Here is a 21,694-nt window from a genome sequence, read left to right as displayed (position 1 = left end):
GTTAATTTTCAGTTTATCGTTACAGTTGGTGTTATTCCATGTCGGAAGGGACGCAGCTACAGCCAGTGGGGTAACTAGAGACAGGCAGGCAGCTATGTGCAACAAAGGTAGGCGTGTTGTTTTCATATGCAGATCTGAAATATTGTCTTATATGCAAGAGGAGGAGTGATGGGGGTTCAGGCAAAAGCCAGGCTATGGATTGCATTGCTAAATGCTCCATCAGAGTGCAATGGTCGCCTGTCCTTTTTTTAAGTGATGATGTGGGTTTAGCCTGTGCTGTATGTATGTATGGGTGGCTGACTGCCACCCACCCAGAAAGTGTATGGGAGGCTGGTTGGCTGCCAGCCTTCCTTCCATTCCTATGAGTAATGTGAGTGCTCATGAAGGGGACATGGTTGGGTCCACCCCTTTCCCGGCTATCCCCTCTAGGCCTTTTGGCTTAGATCAAGTGTAAAAAAAGAAAGGATCTTGCGACAGATCGCATCCTGAGGCACGTTTTTTTTTGTGTGAATACTTGCACTTGGGTGACTTGTGAGCACATACTGATACATACGTTCCCTATCTGGGGACCATAAATTAAATGGATTTTTGAGAAAGGGAGCTGATTTGGAAGCTTGCTTCTGTCGCCCTATGCATTGACCCGATGTGGCAGTATCTTCGGGTAGTGAACAGTGCACCACCCCATTCCAGTGTTAAACAAGAAAGATTCTCATTTAATCCTCCGTGGGTGAGAATTTGAGTTTGAGAATTGGAGACCAAAATGATGAGTTGCACTGACTGGTTTATGAACGTCTATTCATTTAGCGTTTTAATGACCATGTTTGCACACTGATTGGTGTAAAAAAATAAAATAAAACTAAATAATAATAATCTAGCACACCTGTGCAGGTTTGACATGACATGACAGGTAGCTGTCTTGTGGGTGGTGCTGAATCCTGTTAAATGACATGAGGGTCTCATGCCTATACACAAGGGTGTGTCATTGCTGTTGCTTGACCATGCATTGGTTTCTGTGGTCAGTGAATGATAAAAACAAAATTTACCATCCATTGATGGATGGGAAATCCGCCATGAGGCATTTGTTTTTAGAAACTGCTGCTCACAACCAATGTTGCAATGGAGTGTCTCCATCTGCTGGTGGTATTGGAAAGGCATTAGTGCTATGACAGGGTCTGAAGAAGAAGAAGAAGAAGAAGAAGAAGAAGACGGAAAAAAATATATATAAAAAGAAAAAGAGAGAGAGAGAGAGAGAGACTGACTTAGTGAGCGAGTGAGTGAGAGAGTGAGAGTGAGTGAGAGTGAATGAGTGAGTGAGTGATTGAGTGAGTGAGTGAGTGAGTGAGAACAAATGAGTTAAAGCAAGTGAGTGAGAGAGATCGAATGAATGAAAGTCTGAATGACAGAAAGAAAAAAGGATGAAGAAAGAAGCATGAAGAAAAAAAAATGTATATGGAGTTGCTGACATGAGTGCAATCTACAAAGCCGTTGAGGCTGATCCTCATGGGAGGATTATTGCACCAGGACCCTTAGCACTTTTAAAATGCCATTCAATGCCACGGGCTAGATGTAAACTGCAGATGACCATGTTGTGGTAGTTACCATGGATACCCAAGTGATGTGTGAGCTAACACATAGGCCCAACAGATTCCAAGAAGGCCAGAATCACCAGCGGCACCACCATCGATTGTCAGGTCACCCGGATTCAGCAAATACCAGAGTCCAAAATGATGCAGGTTTATACTGTTAATTTTCAGTTTATCGTTACAGTTGGTGTTATTCCATGTCGGAAGGGACGCAGCTACAGCCAGTGGGGTAACTAGAGACAGGCAGGCAGCTATGTGCAACAAAGGTAGGCGTGTTGTTTTCATATGCAGATCTGAAATATTGTCTTATATGCAAGAGGAGGAGTGATGGGGGTTCAGGCAAAAGCCAGGCTATGGATTGCATTGCTAAATGCTCCATCAGAGTGCAATGGTCGCCTGTCCTTTTTTTAAGTGATGATGTGGGTTTAGCCTGTGCTGTATGTATGTATGGGTGGCTGACTGCCACCCACCCAGAAAGTGTATGGGAGGCTGGTTGGCTGCCAGCCTTCCTTCCATTCCTATGAGTAATGTGAGTGCTCATGAAGGGGACATGGTTGGGTCCACCCCTTTCCCGGTTATCCCCTCTAGGCCTTTTGGCTTAGATCAAGTGTAAAAAAAGAAAGGATCTTGCGACAGATCGCATCCTGAGGCACGTTTTTTTTTGTGTGAATACTTGCACTTGGGTGACTTGTGAGCACATACTGATACATACGTTCCCTATCTGGGGACCATAAATTAAATGGATTTTTGAGAAAGGGAGCTGATTTGGAAGCTTGCTTCTGTCGCCCTATGCATTGACCCGATGTGGCAGTATCTTCGGGTAGTGAACAGTGCACCACCCCATTCCAGTGTTAAACAAGAAAGATTCTCATTTAATCCTCCGTGGGTGAGAATTTGAGTTTGAGAATTGGAGACCAAAATGATGAGTTGCACTGACTGGTTTATGAACGTCTATTCATTTAGCGTTTTAATGACCATGTTTGCACACTGATTGGTGTAAAAAAATAAAATAAAACTAAATAATAATAATCTAGCACACCTGTGCAGGTTTGACATGACATGACAGGTAGCTGTCTTGTGGGTGGTGCTGAATCCTGTTAAATGACATGAGGGTCTCATGCCTATACACAAGGGTGTGTCATTGCTGTTGCTTGACCATGCATTGGTTTCTGTGGTCAGTGAATGATAAAAACAAAATTTACCATCCATTGATGGATGGGAAATCCGCCATGAGGCATTTGTTTTTAGAAACTGCTGCTCACAACCAATGTTGCAATGGAGTGTCTCCATCTGCTGGTGGTATTGGAAAGGCATTAGTGCTATGACAGGGTCTGAAGAAGAAGAAGAAGAAGAAGAAGAAGAAGAAGAAGAAGAAGACGGAAAAAAATATATATAAAAAGAAAAAGAGAGAGAGAGAGAGAGACTGACTTAGTGAGCGAGTGAGTGAGAGAGTGAGAGTGAGTGAGAGTGAATGAGTGAGTGAGTGATTGAGTGAGTGAGTGAGTGAGTGAGTGAGAACAAATGAGTTAAAGCAAGTGAGTGAGAGAGATCGAATGAATGAAAGTCTGAATGACAGAAAGAAAAAAGGATGAAGAAAGAAGCATGAAGAAAAAAAAATGTATATGGAGTTGCTGACATGAGTGCAATCTACAAAGCCGTTGAGGCTGATCCTCATGGGAGGATTATTGCACCAGGACCCTTAGCACTTTTAAAATGCCATTCAATGCCACGGGCTAGATGTAAACTGCAGATGACCATGTTGTGGTAGTTACCATGGATACCCAAGTGATGTGTGAGCTAACACATAGGCCCAACAGATTCCAAGAAGGCCAGAATCACCAGCGGCACCACCATCGATTGTCAGGTCACCCGGATTCAGCAAATACCAGAGTCCAAAATGATGCAGGTTTATACTGTTAATTTTCAGTTTATCGTTACAGTTGGTGTTATTCCATGTCGGAAGGGACGCAGCTACAGCCAGTGGGGTAACTAGAGACAGGCAGGCAGCTATGTGCAACAAAGGTAGGCGTGTTGTTTTCATATGCAGATCTGAAATATTGTCTTATATGCAAGAGGAGGAGTGATGGGGGTTCAGGCAAAAGCCAGGCTATGGATTGCATTGCTAAATGCTCCATCAGAGTGCAATGGTCGCCTGTCCTTTTTTTAAGTGATGATGTGGGTTTAGCCTGTGCTGTATGTATGTATGGGTGGCTGACTGCCACCCACCCAGAAAGTGTATGGGAGGCTGGTTGGCTGCCAGCCTTCCTTCCATTCCTATGAGTAATGTGAGTGCTCATGAAGGGGACATGGTTGGGTCCACCCCTTTCCCGGTTATCCCCTCTAGGCCTTTTGGCTTAGATCAAGTGTAAAAAAAGAAAGGATCTTGCGACAGATCGCATCCTGAGGCACGTTTTTTTTTTGTGTGAATACTTGCACTTGGGTGACTTGTGAGCACATACTGATACATACGTTCCCTATCTGGGGACCATAAATTAAATGGATTTTTGAGAAAGGGAGCTGATTTGGAAGCTTGCTTCTGTCGCCCTATGCATTGACCCGATGTGGCAGTATCTTCGGGTAGTGAACAGTGCACCACCCCATTCCAGTGTTAAACAAGAAAGATTCTCATTTAATCCTCCGTGGGTGAGAATTTGAGTTTGAGAATTGGAGACCAAAATGATGAGTTGCACTGACTGGTTTATGAACGTCTATTCATTTAGCGTTTTAATGACCATGTTTGCACACTGATTGGTGTAAAAAAATAAAATAAAACTAAATAATAATAATCTAGCACACCTGTGCAGGTTTGACATGACATGACAGGTAGCTGTCTTGTGGGTGGTGCTGAATCCTGTTAAATGACATGAGGGTCTCATGCCTATACACAAGGGTGTGTCATTGCTGTTGCTTGACCATGCATTGGTTTCTGTGGTCAGTGAATGATAAAAACAAAATTTACCATCCATTGATGGATGGGAAATCCGCCATGAGGCATTTGTTTTTAGAAACTGCTGCTCACAACCAATGTTGCAATGGAGTGTCTCCATCTGCTGGTGGTATTGGAAAGGCATTAGTGCTATGACAGGGTCTGAAGAAGAAGAAGAAGAAGAAGAAGAAGAAGACGGAAAAAAATATATATAAAAAGAAAAAGAGAGAGAGAGAGAGAGACTGACTTAGTGAGCGAGTGAGTGAGAGAGTGAGAGTGAGTGAGAGTGAATGAGTGAGTGAGTGATTGAGTGAGTGAGTGAGTGAGAACAAATGAGTTAAAGCAAGTGAGTGAGAGAGATCGAATGAATGAAAGTCTGAATGACAGAAAGAAAAAAGGATGAAGAAAGAAGCATGAAGAAAAAAAAATGTATATGGAGTTGCTGACATGAGTGCAATCTACAAAGCCGTTGAGGCTGATCCTCATGGGAGGATTATTGCACCAGGACCCTTAGCACTTTTAAAATGCCATTCAATGCCACGGGCTAGATGTAAACTGCAGATGACCATGTTGTGGTAGTTACCATGGATACCCAAGTGATGTGTGAGCTAACACATAGGCCCAACAGATTCCAAGAAGGCCAGAATCACCAGCGGCACCACCATCGATTGTCAGGTCACCCGGATTCAGCAAATACCAGAGTCCAAAATGATGCAGGTTTATACTGTTAATTTTCAGTTTATCGTTACAGTTGGTGTTATTCCATGTCGGAAGGGACGCAGCTACAGCCAGTGGGGTAACTAGAGACAGGCAGGCAGCTATGTGCAACAAAGGTAGGCGTGTTGTTTTCATATGCAGATCTGAAATATTGTCTTATATGCAAGAGGAGGAGTGATGGGGGTTCAGGCAAAAGCCAGGCTATGGATTGCATTGCTAAATGCTCCATCAGAGTGCAATGGTCGCCTGTCCTTTTTTTAAGTGATGATGTGGGTTTAGCCTGTGCTGTATGTATGTATGGGTGGCTGACTGCCACCCACCCAGAAAGTGTATGGGAGGCTGGTTGGCTGCCAGCCTTCCTTCCATTCCTATGAGTAATGTGAGTGCTCATGAAGGGGACATGGTTGGGTCCACCCCTTTCCCGGTTATCCCCTCTAGGCCTTTTGGCTTAGATCAAGTGTAAAAAAAGAAAGGATCTTGCGACAGATCGCATCCTGAGGCACGTTTTTTTTTGTGTGAATACTTGCACTTGGGTGACTTGTGAGCACATACTGATACATACGTTCCCTATCTGGGGACCATAAATTAAATGGATTTTTGAGAAAGGGAGCTGATTTGGAAGCTTGCTTCTGTCGCCCTATGCATTGACCCGATGTGGCAGTATCTTCGGGTAGTGAACAGTGCACCACCCCATTCCAGTGTTAAACAAGAAAGATTCTCATTTAATCCTCCGTGGGTGAGAATTTGAGTTTGAGAATTGGAGACCAAAATGATGAGTTGCACTGACTGGTTTATGAACGTCTATTCATTTAGCGTTTTAATGACCATGTTTGCACACTGATTGGTGTAAAAAAATAAAATAAAACTAAATAATAATAATCTAGCACACCTGTGCAGGTTTGACATGACATGACAGGTAGCTGTCTTGTGGGTGGTGCTGAATCCTGTTAAATGACATGAGGGTCTCATGCCTATACACAAGGGTGTGTCATTGCTGTTGCTTGACCATGCATTGGTTTCTGTGGTCAGTGAATGATAAAAACAAAATTTACCATCCATTGATGGATGGGAAATCCGCCATGAGGCATTTGTTTTTAGAAACTGCTGCTCACAACCAATGTTGCAATGGAGTGTCTCCATCTGCTGGTGGTATTGGAAAGGCATTAGTGCTATGACAGGGTCTGAAGAAGAAGAAGAAGAAGAAGAAGAAGAAGAAGACGGAAAAAAATATATATAAAAAGAAAAAGAGAGAGAGAGAGAGAGACTGACTTAGTGAGCGAGTGAGTGAGAGAGTGAGAGTGAATGAGTGATTGAGTGAGTGAGTGAGTGAGTGAGAACAAATGAGTTAAAGCAAGTGAGTGAGAGAGATCGAATGAATGAAAGTCTGAATGACAGAAAGAAAAAAGGATGAAGAAAGAAGCATGAAGAAAAAAAAATGTATATGGAGTTGCTGACATGAGTGCAATCTACAAAGCCGTTGAGGCTGATCCTCATGGGAGGATTATTGCACCAGGACCCTTAGCACTTTTAAAATGCCATTCAATGCCACGGGCTAGATGTAAACTGCAGATGACCATGTTGTGGTAGTTACCATGGATACCCAAGTGATGTGTGAGCTAACACATAGGCCCAACAGATTCCAAGAAGGCCAGAATCACCAGCGGCACCACCATCGATTGTCAGGTCACCCGGATTCAGCAAATACCAGAGTCCAAAATGATGCAGGTTTATACTGTTAATTTTCAGTTTATCGTTACAGTTGGTGTTATTCCATGTCGGAAGGGACGCAGCTACAGCCAGTGGGGTAACTAGAGACAGGCAGGCAGCTATGTGCAACAAAGGTAGGCGTGTTGTTTTCATATGCAGATCTGAAATATTGTCTTATATGCAAGAGGAGGAGTGATGGGGGTTCAGGCAAAAGCCAGGCTATGGATTGCATTGCTAAATGCTCCATCAGAGTGCAATGGTCGCCTGTCCTTTTTTTAAGTGATGATGTGGGTTTAGCCTGTGCTGTATGTATGTATGGGTGGCTGACTGCCACCCACCCAGAAAGTGTATGGGAGGCTGGTTGGCTGCCAGCCTTCCTTCCATTCCTATGAGTAATGTGAGTGCTCATGAAGGGGACATGGTTGGGTCCACCCCTTTCCCGGTTATCCCCTCTAGGCCTTTTGGCTTAGATCAAGTGTAAAAAAAGAAAGGATCTTGCGACAGATCGCATCCTGAGGCACGTTTTTTTTTGTGTGAATACTTGCACTTGGGTGACTTGTGAGCACATACTGATACATACGTTCCCTATCTGGGGACCATAAATTAAATGGATTTTTGAGAAAGGGAGCTGATTTGGAAGCTTGCTTCTGTCGCCCTATGCATTGACCCGATGTGGCAGTATCTTCGGGTAGTGAACAGTGCACCACCCCATTCCAGTGTTAAACAAGAAAGATTCTCATTTAATCCTCCGTGGGTGAGAATTTGAGTTTGAGAATTGGAGACCAAAATGATGAGTTGCACTGACTGGTTTATGAACGTCTATTCATTTAGCGTTTTAATGACCATGTTTGCACACTGATTGGTGTAAAAAAATAAAATAAAACTAAATAATAATAATCTAGCACACCTGTGCAGGTTTGACATGACATGACAGGTAGCTGTCTTGTGGGTGGTGCTGAATCCTGTTAAATGACATGAGGGTCTCATGCCTATACACAAGGGTGTGTCATTGCTGTTGCTTGACCATGCATTGGTTTCTGTGGTCAGTGAATGATAAAAACAAAATTTACCATCCATTGATGGATGGGAAATCCGCCATGAGGCATTTGTTTTTAGAAACTGCTGCTCACAACCAATGTTGCAATGGAGTGTCTCCATCTGCTGGTGGTATTGGAAAGGCATTAGTGCTATGACAGGGTCTGAAGAAGAAGAAGAAGAAGAAGAAGAAGAAGAAGAAGACGGAAAAAAATATATATAAAAAGAAAAAGAGAGAGAGAGAGAGAGACTGACTTAGTGAGCGAGTGAGTGAGAGAGTGAGAGTGAGTGAGAGTGAATGAGTGAGTGAGTGATTGAGTGAGTGAGTGAGTGAGTGAGAACAAATGAGTTAAAGCAAGTGAGTGAGAGAGATCGAATGAATGAAAGTCTGAATGACAGAAAGAAAAAAGGATGAAGAAAGAAGCATGAAGAAAAAAAAATGTATATGGAGTTGCTGACATGAGTGCAATCTACAAAGCCGTTGAGGCTGATCCTCATGGGAGGATTATTGCACCAGGACCCTTAGCACTTTTAAAATGCCATTCAATGCCACGGGCTAGATGTAAACTGCAGATGACCATGTTGTGGTAGTTACCATGGATACCCAAGTGATGTGTGAGCTAACACATAGGCCCAACAGATTCCAAGAAGGCCAGAATCACCAGCGGCACCACCATCGATTGTCAGGTCACCCGGATTCAGCAAATACCAGAGTCCAAAATGATGCAGGTTTATACTGTTAATTTTCAGTTTATCGTTACAGTTGGTGTTATTCCATGTCGGAAGGGACGCAGCTACAGCCAGTGGGGTAACTAGAGACAGGCAGGCAGCTATGTGCAACAAAGGTAGGCGTGTTGTTTTCATATGCAGATCTGAAATATTGTCTTATATGCAAGAGGAGGAGTGATGGGGGTTCAGGCAAAAGCCAGGCTATGGATTGCATTGCTAAATGCTCCATCAGAGCGCAATGGTCGCCTGTCCTTTTTTTAAGTGATGATGTGGGTTTAGCCTGTGCTGTATGTATGTATGGGTGGCTGACTGCCACCCACCCAGAAAGTGTATGGGAGGCTGGTTGGCTGCCAGCCTTCCTTCCATTCCTATGAGTAATGTGAGTGCTCATGAAGGGGACATGGTTGGGTCCACCCCTTTCCCGGTTATCCCCTCTAGGCCTTTTGGCTTAGATCAAGTGTAAAAAAAGAAAGGATCTTGCGACAGATCGCATCCTGAGGCACGTTTTTTTTTGTGTGAATACTTGCACTTGGGTGACTTGTGAGCACATACTGATACATACGTTCCCTATCTGGGGACCATAAATTAAATGGATTTTTGAGAAAGGGAGCTGATTTGGAAGCTTGCTTCTGTCGCCCTATGCATTGACCCGATGTGGCAGTATCTTCGGGTAGTGAACAGTGCACCACCCCATTCCAGTGTTAAACAAGAAAGATTCTCATTTAATCCTCCGTGGGTGAGAATTTGAGTTTGAGAATTGGAGACCAAAATGATGAGTTGCACTGACTGGTTTATGAACGTCTATTCATTTAGCGTTTTAATGACCATGTTTGCACACTGATTGGTGTAAAAAAATAAAATAAAACTAAATAATAATAATCTAGCACACCTGTGCAGGTTTGACATGACATGACAGGTAGCTGTCTTGTGGGTGGTGCTGAATCCTGTTAAATGACATGAGGGTCTCATGCCTATACACAAGGGTGTGTCATTGCTGTTGCTTGACCATGCATTGGTTTCTGTGGTCAGTGAATGATAAAAACAAAATTTACCATCCATTGATGGATGGGAAATCCGCCATGAGGCATTTGTTTTTAGAAACTGCTGCTCACAACCAATGTTGCAATGGAGTGTCTCCATCTGCTGGTGGTATTGGAAAGGCATTAGTGCTATGACAGGGTCTGAAGAAGAAGAAGAAGAAGAAGAAGAAGAAGAAGACGGAAAAAAATATATATAAAAAGAAAAAGAGAGAGAGAGAGAGAGACTGACTTAGTGAGCGAGTGAGTGAGAGAGTGAGAGTGAGTGAGAGTGAATGAGTGAGTGAGTGATTGAGTGAGTGAGTGAGTGAGTGAGAACAAATGAGTTAAAGCAAGTGAGTGAGAGAGATCGAATGAATGAAAGTCTGAATGACAGAAAGAAAAAAGGATGAAGAAAGAAGCATGAAGAAAAAAAAATGTATATGGAGTTGCTGACATGAGTGCAATCTACAAAGCCGTTGAGGCTGATCCTCATGGGAGGATTATTGCACCAGGACCCTTAGCACTTTTAAAATGCCATTCAATGCCACGGGCTAGATGTAAACTGCAGATGACCATGTTGTGGTAGTTACCATGGATACCCAAGTGATGTGTGAGCTAACACATAGGCCCAACAGATTCCAAGAAGGCCAGAATCACCAGCGGCACCACCATCGATTGTCAGGTCACCCGGATTCAGCAAATACCAGAGTCCAAAATGATGCAGGTTTATACTGTTAATTTTCAGTTTATCGTTACAGTTGGTGTTATTCCATGTCGGAAGGGACGCAGCTACAGCCAGTGGGGTAACTAGAGACAGGCAGGCAGCTATGTGCAACAAAGGTAGGCGTGTTGTTTTCATATGCAGATCTGAAATATTGTCTTATATGCAAGAGGAGGAGTGATGGGGGTTCAGGCAAAAGCCAGGCTATGGATTGCATTGCTAAATGCTCCATCAGAGTGCAATGGTCGCCTGTCCTTTTTTTAAGTGATGATGTGGGTTTAGCCTGTGCTGTATGTATGTATGGGTGGCTGACTGCCACCCACCCAGAAAGTGTATGGGAGGCTGGTTGGCTGCCAGCCTTCCTTCCATTCCTATGAGTAATGTGAGTGCTCATGAAGGGGACATGGTTGGGTCCACCCCTTTCCCGGTTATCCCCTCTAGGCCTTTTGGCTTAGATCAAGTGTAAAAAAAGAAAGGATCTTGCGACAGATCGCATCCTGAGGCACGTTTTTTTTTGTGTGAATACTTGCACTTGGGTGACTTGTGAGCACATACTGATACATACGTTCCCTATCTGGGGACCATAAATTAAATGGATTTTTGAGAAAGGGAGCTGATTTGGAAGCTTGCTTCTGTCGCCCTATGCATTGACCCGATGTGGCAGTATCTTCGGGTAGTGAACAGTGCACCACCCCATTCCAGTGTTAAACAAGAAAGATTCTCATTTAATCCTCCGTGGGTGAGAATTTGAGTTTGAGAATTGGAGACCAAAATGATGAGTTGCACTGACTGGTTTATGAACGTCTATTCATTTAGCGTTTTAATGACCATGTTTGCACACTGATTGGTGTAAAAAAATAAAATAAAACTAAATAATAATAATCTAGCACACCTGTGCAGGTTTGACATGACATGACAGGTAGCTGTCTTGTGGGTGGTGCTGAATCCTGTTAAATGACATGAGGGTCTCATGCCTATACACAAGGGTGTGTCATTGCTGTTGCTTGACCATGCATTGGTTTCTGTGGTCAGTGAATGATAAAAACAAAATTTACCATCCATTGATGGATGGGAAATCCGCCATGAGGCATTTGTTTTTAGAAACTGCTGCTCACAACCAATGTTGCAATGGAGTGTCTCCATCTGCTGGTGGTATTGGAAAGGCATTAGTGCTATGACAGGGTCTGAAGAAGAAGAAGAAGAAGAAGAAGACGGAAAAAAATATATATAAAAAGAAAAAGAGAGAGAGAGACTGACTTAGTGAGCGAGTGAGTGAGAGAGTGAGAGTGAGTGAGAGTGAATGAGTGAGTGAGTGATTGAGTGAGTGAGTGAGTGAGTGAGAACAAATGAGTTAAAGCAAGTGAGTGAGAGAGATCGAATGAATGAAAGTCTGAATGACAGAAAGAAAAAAGGATGAAGAAAGAAGCATGAAGAAAAAAAAATGTATATGGAGTTGCTGACATGAGTGCAATCTACAAAGCCGTTGAGGCTGATCCTCATGGGAGGATTATTGCACCAGGACCCTTAGCACTTTTAAAATGCCATTCAATGCCACGGGCTAGATGTAAACTGCAGATGACCATGTTGTGGTAGTTACCATGGATACCCAAGTGATGTGTGAGCTAACACATAGGCCCAACAGATTCCAAGAAGGCCAGAATCACCAGCGGCACCACCATCGATTGTCAGGTCACCCGGATTCAGCAAATACCAGAGTCCAAAATGATGCAGGTTTATACTGTTAATTTTCAGTTTATCGTTACAGTTGGTGTTATTCCATGTCGGAAGGGACGCAGCTACAGCCAGTGGGGTAACTAGAGACAGGCAGGCAGCTATGTGCAACAAAGGTAGGCGTGTTGTTTTCATATGCAGATCTGAAATATTGTCTTATATGCAAGAGGAGGAGTGATGGGGGTTCAGGCAAAAGCCAGGCTATGGATTGCATTGCTAAATGCTCCATCAGAGTGCAATGGTCGCCTGTCCTTTTTTTAAGTGATGATGTGGGTTTAGCCTGTGCTGTATGTATGTATGGGTGGCTGACTGCCACCCACCCAGAAAGTGTATGGGAGGCTGGTTGGCTGCCAGCCTTCCTTCCATTCCTATGAGTAATGTGAGTGCTCATGAAGGGGACATGGTTGGGTCCACCCCTTTCCCGGTTATCCCCTCTAGGCCTTTTGGCTTAGATCAAGTGTAAAAAAAGAAAGGATCTTGCGACAGATCGCATCCTGAGGCACGTTTTTTTTTGTGTGAATACTTGCACTTGGGTGACTTGTGAGCACATACTGATACATACGTTCCCTATCTGGGGACCATAAATTAAATGGATTTTTGAGAAAGGGAGCTGATTTGGAAGCTTGCTTCTGTCGCCCTATGCATTGACCCGATGTGGCAGTATCTTCGGGTAGTGAACAGTGCACCACCCCATTCCAGTGTTAAACAAGAAAGATTCTCATTTAATCCTCCGTGGGTGAGAATTTGAGTTTGAGAATTGGAGACCAAAATGATGAGTTGCACTGACTGGTTTATGAACGTCTATTCATTTAGCGTTTTAATGACCATGTTTGCACACTGATTGGTGTAAAAAAATAAAATAAAACTAAATAATAATAATCTAGCACACCTGTGCAGGTTTGACATGACATGACAGGTAGCTGTCTTGTGGGTGGTGCTGAATCCTGTTAAATGACATGAGGGTCTCATGCCTATACACAAGGGTGTGTCATTGCTGTTGCTTGACCATGCATTGGTTTCTGTGGTCAGTGAATGATAAAAACAAAATTTACCATCCATTGATGGATGGGAAATCCGCCATGAGGCATTTGTTTTTAGAAACTGCTGCTCACAACCAATGTTGCAATGGAGTGTCTCCATCTGCTGGTGGTATTGGAAAGGCATTAGTGCTATGACAGGGTCTGAAGAAGAAGAAGAAGAAGAAGAAGAAGAAGAAGAAGAAGAAGAAGACGGAAAAAAATATATATAAAAAGAAAAAGAGAGAGAGAGAGAGAGACTGACTTAGTGAGCGAGTGAGTGAGAGAGTGAGAGTGAGTGAGAGTGAATGAGTGAGTGAGTGATTGAGTGAGTGAGTGAGTGAGTGAGTGAGAACAAATGAGTTAAAGCAAGTGAGTGAGAGAGATCGAATGAATGAAAGTCTGAATGACAGAAAGAAAAAAGGATGAAGAAAGAAGCATGAAGAAAAAAAAATGTATATGGAGTTGCTGACATGAGTGCAATCTACAAAGCCGTTGAGGCTGATCCTCATGGGAGGATTATTGCACCAGGACCCTTAGCACTTTTAAAATGCCATTCAATGCCACGGGCTAGATGTAAACTGCAGATGACCATGTTGTGGTAGTTACCATGGATACCCAAGTGATGTGTGAGCTAACACATAGGCCCAACAGATTCCAAGAAGGCCAGAATCACCAGCGGCACCACCATCGATTGTCAGGTCACCCGGATTCAGCAAATACCAGAGTCCAAAATGATGCAGGTTTATACTGTTAATTTTCAGTTTATCGTTACAGTTGGTGTTATTCCATGTCGGAAGGGACGCAGCTACAGCCAGTGGGGTAACTAGAGACAGGCAGGCAGCTATGTGCAACAAAGGTAGGCGTGTTGTTTTCATATGCAGATCTGAAATATTGTCTTATATGCAAGAGGAGGAGTGATGGGGGTTCAGGCAAAAGCCAGGCTATGGATTGCATTGCTAAATGCTCCATCAGAGTGCAATGGTCGCCTGTCCTTTTTTTAAGTGATGATGTGGGTTTAGCCTGTGCTGTATGTATGTATGGGTGGCTGACTGCCACCCACCCAGAAAGTGTATGGGAGGCTGGTTGGCTGCCAGCCTTCCTTCCATTCCTATGAGTAATGTGAGTGCTCATGAAGGGGACATGGTTGGGTCCACCCCTTTCCCGGTTATCCCCTCTAGGCCTTTTGGCTTAGATCAAGTGTAAAAAAAGAAAGGATCTTGCGACAGATCGCATCCTGAGGCACGTTTTTTTTTGTGTGAATACTTGCACTTGGGTGACTTGTGAGCACATACTGATACATACGTTCCCTATCTGGGGACCATAAATTAAATGGATTTTTGAGAAAGGGAGCTGATTTGGAAGCTTGCTTCTGTCGCCCTATGCATTGACCCGATGTGGCAGTATCTTCGGGTAGTGAACAGTGCACCACCCCATTCCAGTGTTAAACAAGAAAGATTCTCATTTAATCCTCCGTGGGTGAGAATTTGAGTTTGAGAATTGGAGACCAAAATGATGAGTTGCACTGACTGGTTTATGAACGTCTATTCATTTAGCGTTTTAATGACCATGTTTGCACACTGATTGGTGTAAAAAAATAAAATAAAACTAAATAATAATAATCTAGCACACCTGTGCAGGTTTGACATGACATGACAGGTAGCTGTCTTGTGGGTGGTGCTGAATCCTGTTAAATGACATGAGGGTCTCATGCCTATACACAAGGGTGTGTCATTGCTGTTGCTTGACCATGCATTGGTTTCTGTGGTCAGTGAATGATAAAAACAAAATTTACCATCCATTGATGGATGGGAAATCCGCCATGAGGCATTTGTTTTTAGAAACTGCTGCTCACAACCAATGTTGCAATGGAGTGTCTCCATCTGCTGGTGGTATTGGAAAGGCATTAGTGCTATGACAGGGTCTGAAGAAGAAGAAGAAGAAGAAGAAGAAGAAGAAGACGGAAAAAAATATATATAAAAAGAAAAAGAGAGAGAGAGAGACTGACTTAGTGAGCGAGTGAGTGAGAGAGTGAGAGTGAGTGAGAGTGAATGAGTGAGTGAGTGATTGAGTGAGTGAGTGAGTGAGTGAGAACAAATGAGTTAAAGCAAGTGAGTGAGAGAGATCGAATGAATGAAAGTCTGAATGACAGAAAGAAAAAAGGATGAAGAAAGAAGCATGAAGAAAAAAAAATGTATATGGAGTTGCTGACATGAGTGCAATCGACAAAGCCGTTGAGGCTGATCCTCATGGGAAGATTATTGCACCAGGACCCTTAGCACTTTTAAAATGCCATTCAATGCCACGGGCTAGATGTAAACTGCAGATGACCATGTTGTGGTAGTTACCATGGATACCCAAGTGATGTGTGAGCTAACACATAGGCCCAACAGATTCCAAGAAGGCCAGAATCACCAGCGGCACCACCATCGATTGTCAGGTCACCCGGATTCAGCAAATACCAGAGTCCAAAATGATGCAGGTTTATACTGTTAATTTTCAGTTTATCGTTACAGTTGGTGTTATTCCATGTCGGAAGGGACGCAGCTACAGCCAGTGGGGTAACTAGAGACAGGCAGGCAGCTATGTGCAACAAAGGTAGGCGTGTTGTTTTCATATGCAGATCTGAAATATTGTCTTATATGCAAGAGGAGGAGTGATGGGGGTTCAGGCAAAAGCCAGGCTATGGATTGCATTGCTAAATGCTCCATCAGAGTGCAATGGTCGCCTGTCCTTTTTTTAAGTGATGATGTGGGTTTAGCCTGTGCTGTATGTATGTATGGGTGGCTGACTGCCACCCACCCAGAAAGTGTATGGGAGGCTGGTTGGCTGCCAGCCTTCCTTCCATTCCTATGAGTAATGTGAGTGCTCATGAAGGGGACATGGTTGGGTCCACCCCTTTCCCGGTTATCCCCTCTAGGCCTTTTGGCTTAGATCAAGTGTAAAAAAAGAAAGGATCTTGCGACAGATCGCATCCTGAGGCACGTTTTTTTTTGTGTGAATACTTGCACTTGGGTGACTTGTGAGCACATACTGATACATACGTTCCCTATCTGGGGACCATAAATTAAATGGATTTTTGAGAAAGGGAGCTGATTTGGAAGCTTGCTTCTGTCGCCCTATGCATTGACCCGATGTGGCAGTATCTTCGGGTAGTGAACAGTGCACCACCCCATTCCAGTGTTAAACAAGAAAGATTCTCATTTAATCCTCCGTGGGTGAGAATTTGAGTTTGAGAATTGGAGACCAAAATGATGAGTTGCACTGACTGGTTTATGAACGTCTATTCATTTAGCGTTTTAATGACCATGTTTGCACACTGATTGGTGTAAAAAAATAAAATAAAACTAAATAATAATAATCTAGCACACCTGTGCAGGTTTGACATGACATGACAGGTAGCTGTCTTGTGGGTGGTGCTGAATCCTGTTAAATGACATGAGGGTCTCATGCCTATACACAAGGGTGTGTCATTGCTGTTGCTTGACCATGCATTGGTTTCTGTGGTCAGTGAATGATAAAAACAAAATTTACCATCCATTGATGGATGGGAAATCCGCCATGAGGCATTTGTTTTTAGAAACTGCTGCTCACAACCAATGTTGCAATGGAGTGTCTCCATCTGCTGGTGGTATTGGAAAGGCATTAGTGCTATGACAGGGTCTGAAGAAGAAGAAGAAGAAGAAGAAGAAGACGGAAAAAAATATATATAAAAAGAAAAAGAGAGAGAGAGAGAGAGACTGACTTAGTGAGCGAGTGAGTGAGAGAGTGAGAGTGAGTGAGAGTGAATGAGTGAGTGAGTGATTGAGTGAGTGAGTGAGTGAGTGAGAACAAATGAGTTAAAGCAAGTGAGTGAGAGAGATCGAATGAATGAAAGTCTGAATGACAGAAAGAAAAAAGGATGAAGAAAGAAGCATGAAGAAAAAAAAATGTATATGGAGTTGCTGACATGAGTGCAATCTACAAAGCCGTTGAGGCTGATCCTCATGGGAGGATTATTGCACCAGGACCCTTAGCACTTTTAAAATGCCATTCAATGCCACGGGCTAGATGTAAACTGCAGATGACCATGTTGTGGTAGTTACCATGGATACCCAAGTGATGTGTGAGCTAACACATAGGCCCAACAGATTCCAAGAAGGCCAGAATCACCAGCGGCACCACCATCGATTGTCAGGTCACCCGGATTCAGCAAATACCAGAGTCCAAAATGATGCAGGTTTATACTGTTAATTTTCAGTTTATCGTTACAGTTGGTGTTATTCCATGTCGGAAGGGACGCAGCTACAGCCAGTGGGGTAACTAGAGACAGGCAGGCAGCTATGTGCAACAAAGGTAGGCGTGTTGTTTTCATATGCAGATCTGAAATATTGTCTTATATGCAAGAGGAGGAGTGATGGGGGTTCAGGCAAAAGCCAGGCTATGGATTGCATTGCTAAATGCTCCATCAGAGTGCAATGGTCGCCTGTCCTTTTTTTAAGTGATGATGTGGGTTTAGCCTGTGCTGTATGTATGTATGGGTGGCTGACTGCCACCCACCCAGAAAGTGTATGGGAGGCTGGTTGGCTGCCAGCCTTCCTTCCATTCCTATGAGTAATGTGAGTGCTCATGAAGGGGACATGGTTGGGTCCACCCCTTTCCCGGTTATCCCCTCTAGGCCTTTTGGCTTAGATCAAGTGTAAAAAAAGAAAGGATCTTGCGACAGATCGCATCCTGAGGCACGTTTTTTTTTGTGTGAATACTTGCACTTGGGTGACTTGTGAGCACATACTGATACATACGTTCCCTATCTGGGGACCATAAATTAAATGGATTTTTGAGAAAGGGAGCTGATTTGGAAGCTTGCTTCTGTCGCCCTATGCATTGACCCGATGTGGCAGTATCTTCGGGTAGTGAACAGTGCACCACCCCATTCCAGTGTTAAACAAGAAAGATTCTCATTTAATCCTCCGTGGGTGAGAATTTGAGTTTGAGAAATGGAGACCAAAATGATGAGTTGCACTGACTGGTTTATGAACGTCTATTCATTTAGCGTTTTAATGACCATGTTTGCACACTGATTGGTGTAAAAAAATAAAATAAAACTAAATAATAATAATCTAGCACACCTGTGCAGGTTTGACATGACATGACAGGTAGCTGTCTTGTGGGTGGTGCTGAATCCTGTTAAATGACATGAGGGTCTCATGCCTATACACAAGGGTGTGTCATTGCTGTTGCTTGACCATGCATTGGTTTCTGTGGTCAGTGAATGATAAAAACAAAATTTACCATCCATTGATGGATGGGAAATCCGCCATGAGGCATTTGTTTTTAGAAACTGCTGCTCACAACCAATGTTGCAATGGAGTGTCTCCATCTGCTGGTGGTATTGGAAAGGCATTAGTGCTATGACAGGGTCTGAAGAAGAAGAAGAAGAAGAAGAAGAAGAAGAAGACGGAAAAAAATATATATAAAAAGAAAAAGAGAGAGAGAGAGAGAGACTGACTTAGTGAGCGAGTGAGTGAGAGAGTGAGAGTGAGTGAGAGTGAATGAGTGAGTGAGTGATTGAGTGAGTGAGTGAGTGAGTGAGAACAAATGAGTTAAAGCAAGTGAGTGAGAGAGATCGAATGAATGAAAGTCTGAATGACAGAAAGAAAAAAGGATGAAGAAAGAAGCATGAAGAAAAAAAAATGTATATGGAGTTGCTGACATGAGTGCAATCGACAAAGCCGTTGAGGCTGATCCTCATGGGAGGATTATTGCACCAGGACCCTTAGCACTTTTAAAATGCCATTCAATGCCACGGGCTAGATGTAAACTGCAGATGACCATGTTGTGGTAGTTACCATGGATACCCAAGTGATGTGTGAGCTAACACATAGGCCCAACAGATTCCAAGAAGGCCAGAATCACCAGCGGCACCACCATCGATTGTCAGGTCACCCGGATTCAGCAAATACCAGAGTCCAAAATGATGCAGGTTTATACTGTTAATTTTCAGTTTATCGTTACAGTTGGTGTTATTCCATGTCGGAAGGGACGCAGCTACAGCCAGTGGGGTAACTAGAGACAGGCAGGCAGCTATGTGCAACAAAGGTAGGCGTGTTGTTTTCATATGCAGATCTGAAATATTGTCTTATATGCAAGAGGAGGAGTGATGGGGGTTCAGGCAAAAGCCAGGCTATGGATTGCATTGCTAAATGCTCCATCAGAGTGCAATGGTCGCCTGTCCTTTTTTTAAGTGATGATGTGGGTTTAGCCTGTGCTGTATGTATGTATGGGTGGCTGACTGCCACCCACCCAGAAAGTGTATGGGAGGCTGGTTGGCTGCCAGCCTTCCTTCCATTCCTATGAGTAATGTGAGTGCTCATGAAGGGGACATGGTTGGGTCCACCCCTTTCCCGGTTATCCCCTCTAGGCCTTTTGGCTTAGATCAAGTGTAAAAAAAGAAAGGATCTTGCGACAGATCGCATCCTGAGGCACGTTTTTTTTTGTGTGAATACTTGCACTTGGGTGACTTGTGAGCACATACTGATACATACGTTCCCTATCTGGGGACCATAAATTAAATGGATTTTTGAGAAAGGGAGCTGATTTGGAAGCTTGCTTCTGTCGCCCTATGCATTGACCCGATGTGGCAGTATCTTCGGGTAGTGAACAGTGCACCACCCCATTCCAGTGTTAAACAAGAAAGATTCTCATTTAATCCTCCGTGGGTGAGAATTTGAGTTTGAGAATTGGAGACCAAAATGATGAGTTGCACTGACTGGTTTATGAACGTCTATTCATTTAGCGTTTTAATGACCATGTTTGCACACTGATTGGTGTAAAAAAATAAAATAAAACTAAATAATAATAATCTAGCACACCTGTGCAGGTTTGACATGACATGACAGGTAGCTGTCTTGTGGGTGGTGCTGAATCCTGTTAAATGACATGAGGGTCTCATGCCTATACACAAGGGTGTGTCATTGCTGTTGCTTGACCATGCATTGGTTTCTGTGGTCAGTGAATGATAAAAACAAAATTTACCATCCATTGATGGATGGGAAATCCGCCATGAGGCATTTGTTTTTAGAAACTGCTGCTCACAACCAATGTTGCAATGGAGTGTCTCCATCTGCTGGTGGTATTGGAAAGGCATTAGTGCTATGACAGGGTCTGAAGAAGAAGAAGAAGAAGAAGAAGAAGAAGAAGAAGACGGAAAAAAATATATATAAAAAGAAAAAGAGAGAGAGAGAGAGACTGACTTAGTGAGCGAGTGAGTGAGAGAGTGAGAGTGAGTGAGAGTGAATGAGTGAGTGAGTGATTGAGTGAGTGAGTGAGTGAGTGAGAACAAATGAGTTAAAGCAAGTGAGTGAGAGAGATCGAATGAATGAAAGTCTGAATGACAGAAAGAAAAAAGGATGAAGAAAGAAGCATGAAGAAAAAAAAATGTATATGGAGTTGCTGACATGAGTGCAATCTACAAAGCCGTTGAGGCTGATCCTCATGGGAGGATTATTGCACCAGGACCCTTAGCACTTTTAAAATGCCATTCAATGCCACGGGCTAGATGTAAACTGCAGATGACCATGTTGTGGTAGTTACCATGGATACCCAAGTGATGTGTGAGCTAACACATAGGCCCAACAGATTCCAAGAAGGCCAGAATCACCAGCGGCACCACCATCGATTGTCAGGTCACCCGGATTCAGCAAATACCAGAGTCCAAAATGATGCAGGTTTATACTGTTAATTTTCAGTTTATCGTTACAGTTGGTGTTATTCCATGTCGGAAGGGACGCAGCTACAGCCAGTGGGGTAACTAGAGACAGGCAGGCAGCTATGTGCAACAAAGGTAGGCGTGTTGTTTTCATATGCAGATCTGAAATATTGTCTTATATGCAAGAGGAGGAGTGATGGGGGTTCAGGCAAAAGCCAGGCTATGGATTGCATTGCTAAATGCTCCATCAGAGTGCAATGGTCGCCTGTCCTTTTTTTAAGTGATGATGTGGGTTTAGCCTGTGCTGTATGTATGTATGGGTGGCTGACTGCCACCCACCCAGAAAGTGTATGGGAGGCTGGTTGGCTGCCAGCCTTCCTTCCATTCCTATGAGTAATGTGAGTGCTCATGAAGGGGACATGGTTGGGTCCACCCCTTTCCCGGTTATCCCCTCTAGGCCTTTTGGCTTAGATCAAGTGTAAAAAAAGAAAGGATCTTGCGACAGATCGCATCCTGAGGCACGTTTTTTTTTGTGTGAATACTTGCACTTGGGTGACTTGTGAGCACATACTGATACATACGTTCCCTATCTGGGGACCATAAATTAAATGGATTTTTGAGAAAGGGAGCTGATTTGGAAGCTTGCTTCTGTCGCCCTATGCATTGACCCGATGTGGCAGTATCTTCGGGTAGTGAACAGTGCACCACCCCATTCCAGTGTTAAACAAGAAAGATTCTCATTTAATCCTCCGTGGGTGAGAATTTGAGTTTGAGAATTGGAGACCAAAATGATGAGTTGCACTGACTGGTTTATGAACGTCTA

At 43.5% G+C, this 21,694-nt stretch overlaps 13 pseudogenes; all 13 read left to right on the top strand.

The window, feature by feature from the left end:
* The first annotated feature begins 418 nt into the window (after window positions 1–418).
* LOC130332861 (U2 spliceosomal RNA) lies at window positions 419–682 on the top strand (annotated as a pseudogene).
* A 1,478-nt stretch (window positions 683–2,160) lies between these two features.
* LOC130332860 (U2 spliceosomal RNA) lies at window positions 2,161–2,424 on the top strand (annotated as a pseudogene).
* A 1,492-nt stretch (window positions 2,425–3,916) lies between these two features.
* Window positions 3,917–4,181, top strand: LOC130332908 (U2 spliceosomal RNA; annotated as a pseudogene).
* A 1,472-nt stretch (window positions 4,182–5,653) lies between these two features.
* LOC130332859 (U2 spliceosomal RNA) lies at window positions 5,654–5,917 on the top strand (annotated as a pseudogene).
* Window positions 5,918–7,378: 1,461 nt separating this feature from the next.
* On the top strand, window positions 7,379–7,642 carry LOC130332856 (U2 spliceosomal RNA; annotated as a pseudogene).
* Window positions 7,643–9,124: 1,482 nt separating this feature from the next.
* On the top strand, window positions 9,125–9,388 carry LOC130332855 (U2 spliceosomal RNA; annotated as a pseudogene).
* Window positions 9,389–10,867: 1,479 nt separating this feature from the next.
* Window positions 10,868–11,131, top strand: LOC130332854 (U2 spliceosomal RNA; annotated as a pseudogene).
* Window positions 11,132–12,595: 1,464 nt separating this feature from the next.
* LOC130332853 (U2 spliceosomal RNA) lies at window positions 12,596–12,859 on the top strand (annotated as a pseudogene).
* Window positions 12,860–14,354: 1,495 nt separating this feature from the next.
* LOC130332852 (U2 spliceosomal RNA) lies at window positions 14,355–14,618 on the top strand (annotated as a pseudogene).
* Window positions 14,619–16,093: 1,475 nt separating this feature from the next.
* On the top strand, window positions 16,094–16,357 carry LOC130332851 (U2 spliceosomal RNA; annotated as a pseudogene).
* A 1,473-nt stretch (window positions 16,358–17,830) lies between these two features.
* LOC130332850 (U2 spliceosomal RNA) lies at window positions 17,831–18,094 on the top strand (annotated as a pseudogene).
* A 1,479-nt stretch (window positions 18,095–19,573) lies between these two features.
* LOC130332849 (U2 spliceosomal RNA) lies at window positions 19,574–19,837 on the top strand (annotated as a pseudogene).
* Window positions 19,838–21,317: 1,480 nt separating this feature from the next.
* Window positions 21,318–21,581, top strand: LOC130332848 (U2 spliceosomal RNA; annotated as a pseudogene).
* Window positions 21,582–21,694: the final 113 nt, after the last annotated feature.

The sequence above is a fragment of the Hyla sarda genome, unplaced genomic scaffold (assembly GCF_029499605.1).
Source record: "Hyla sarda isolate aHylSar1 unplaced genomic scaffold, aHylSar1.hap1 scaffold_391, whole genome shotgun sequence".
NCBI classification, from domain to species: Eukaryota; Metazoa; Chordata; class Amphibia; order Anura; family Hylidae; genus Hyla; species Hyla sarda.
Note: the sequence above shows the minus strand (reverse complement) of the source record. Positions and strands in the feature narration are given on the sequence as shown.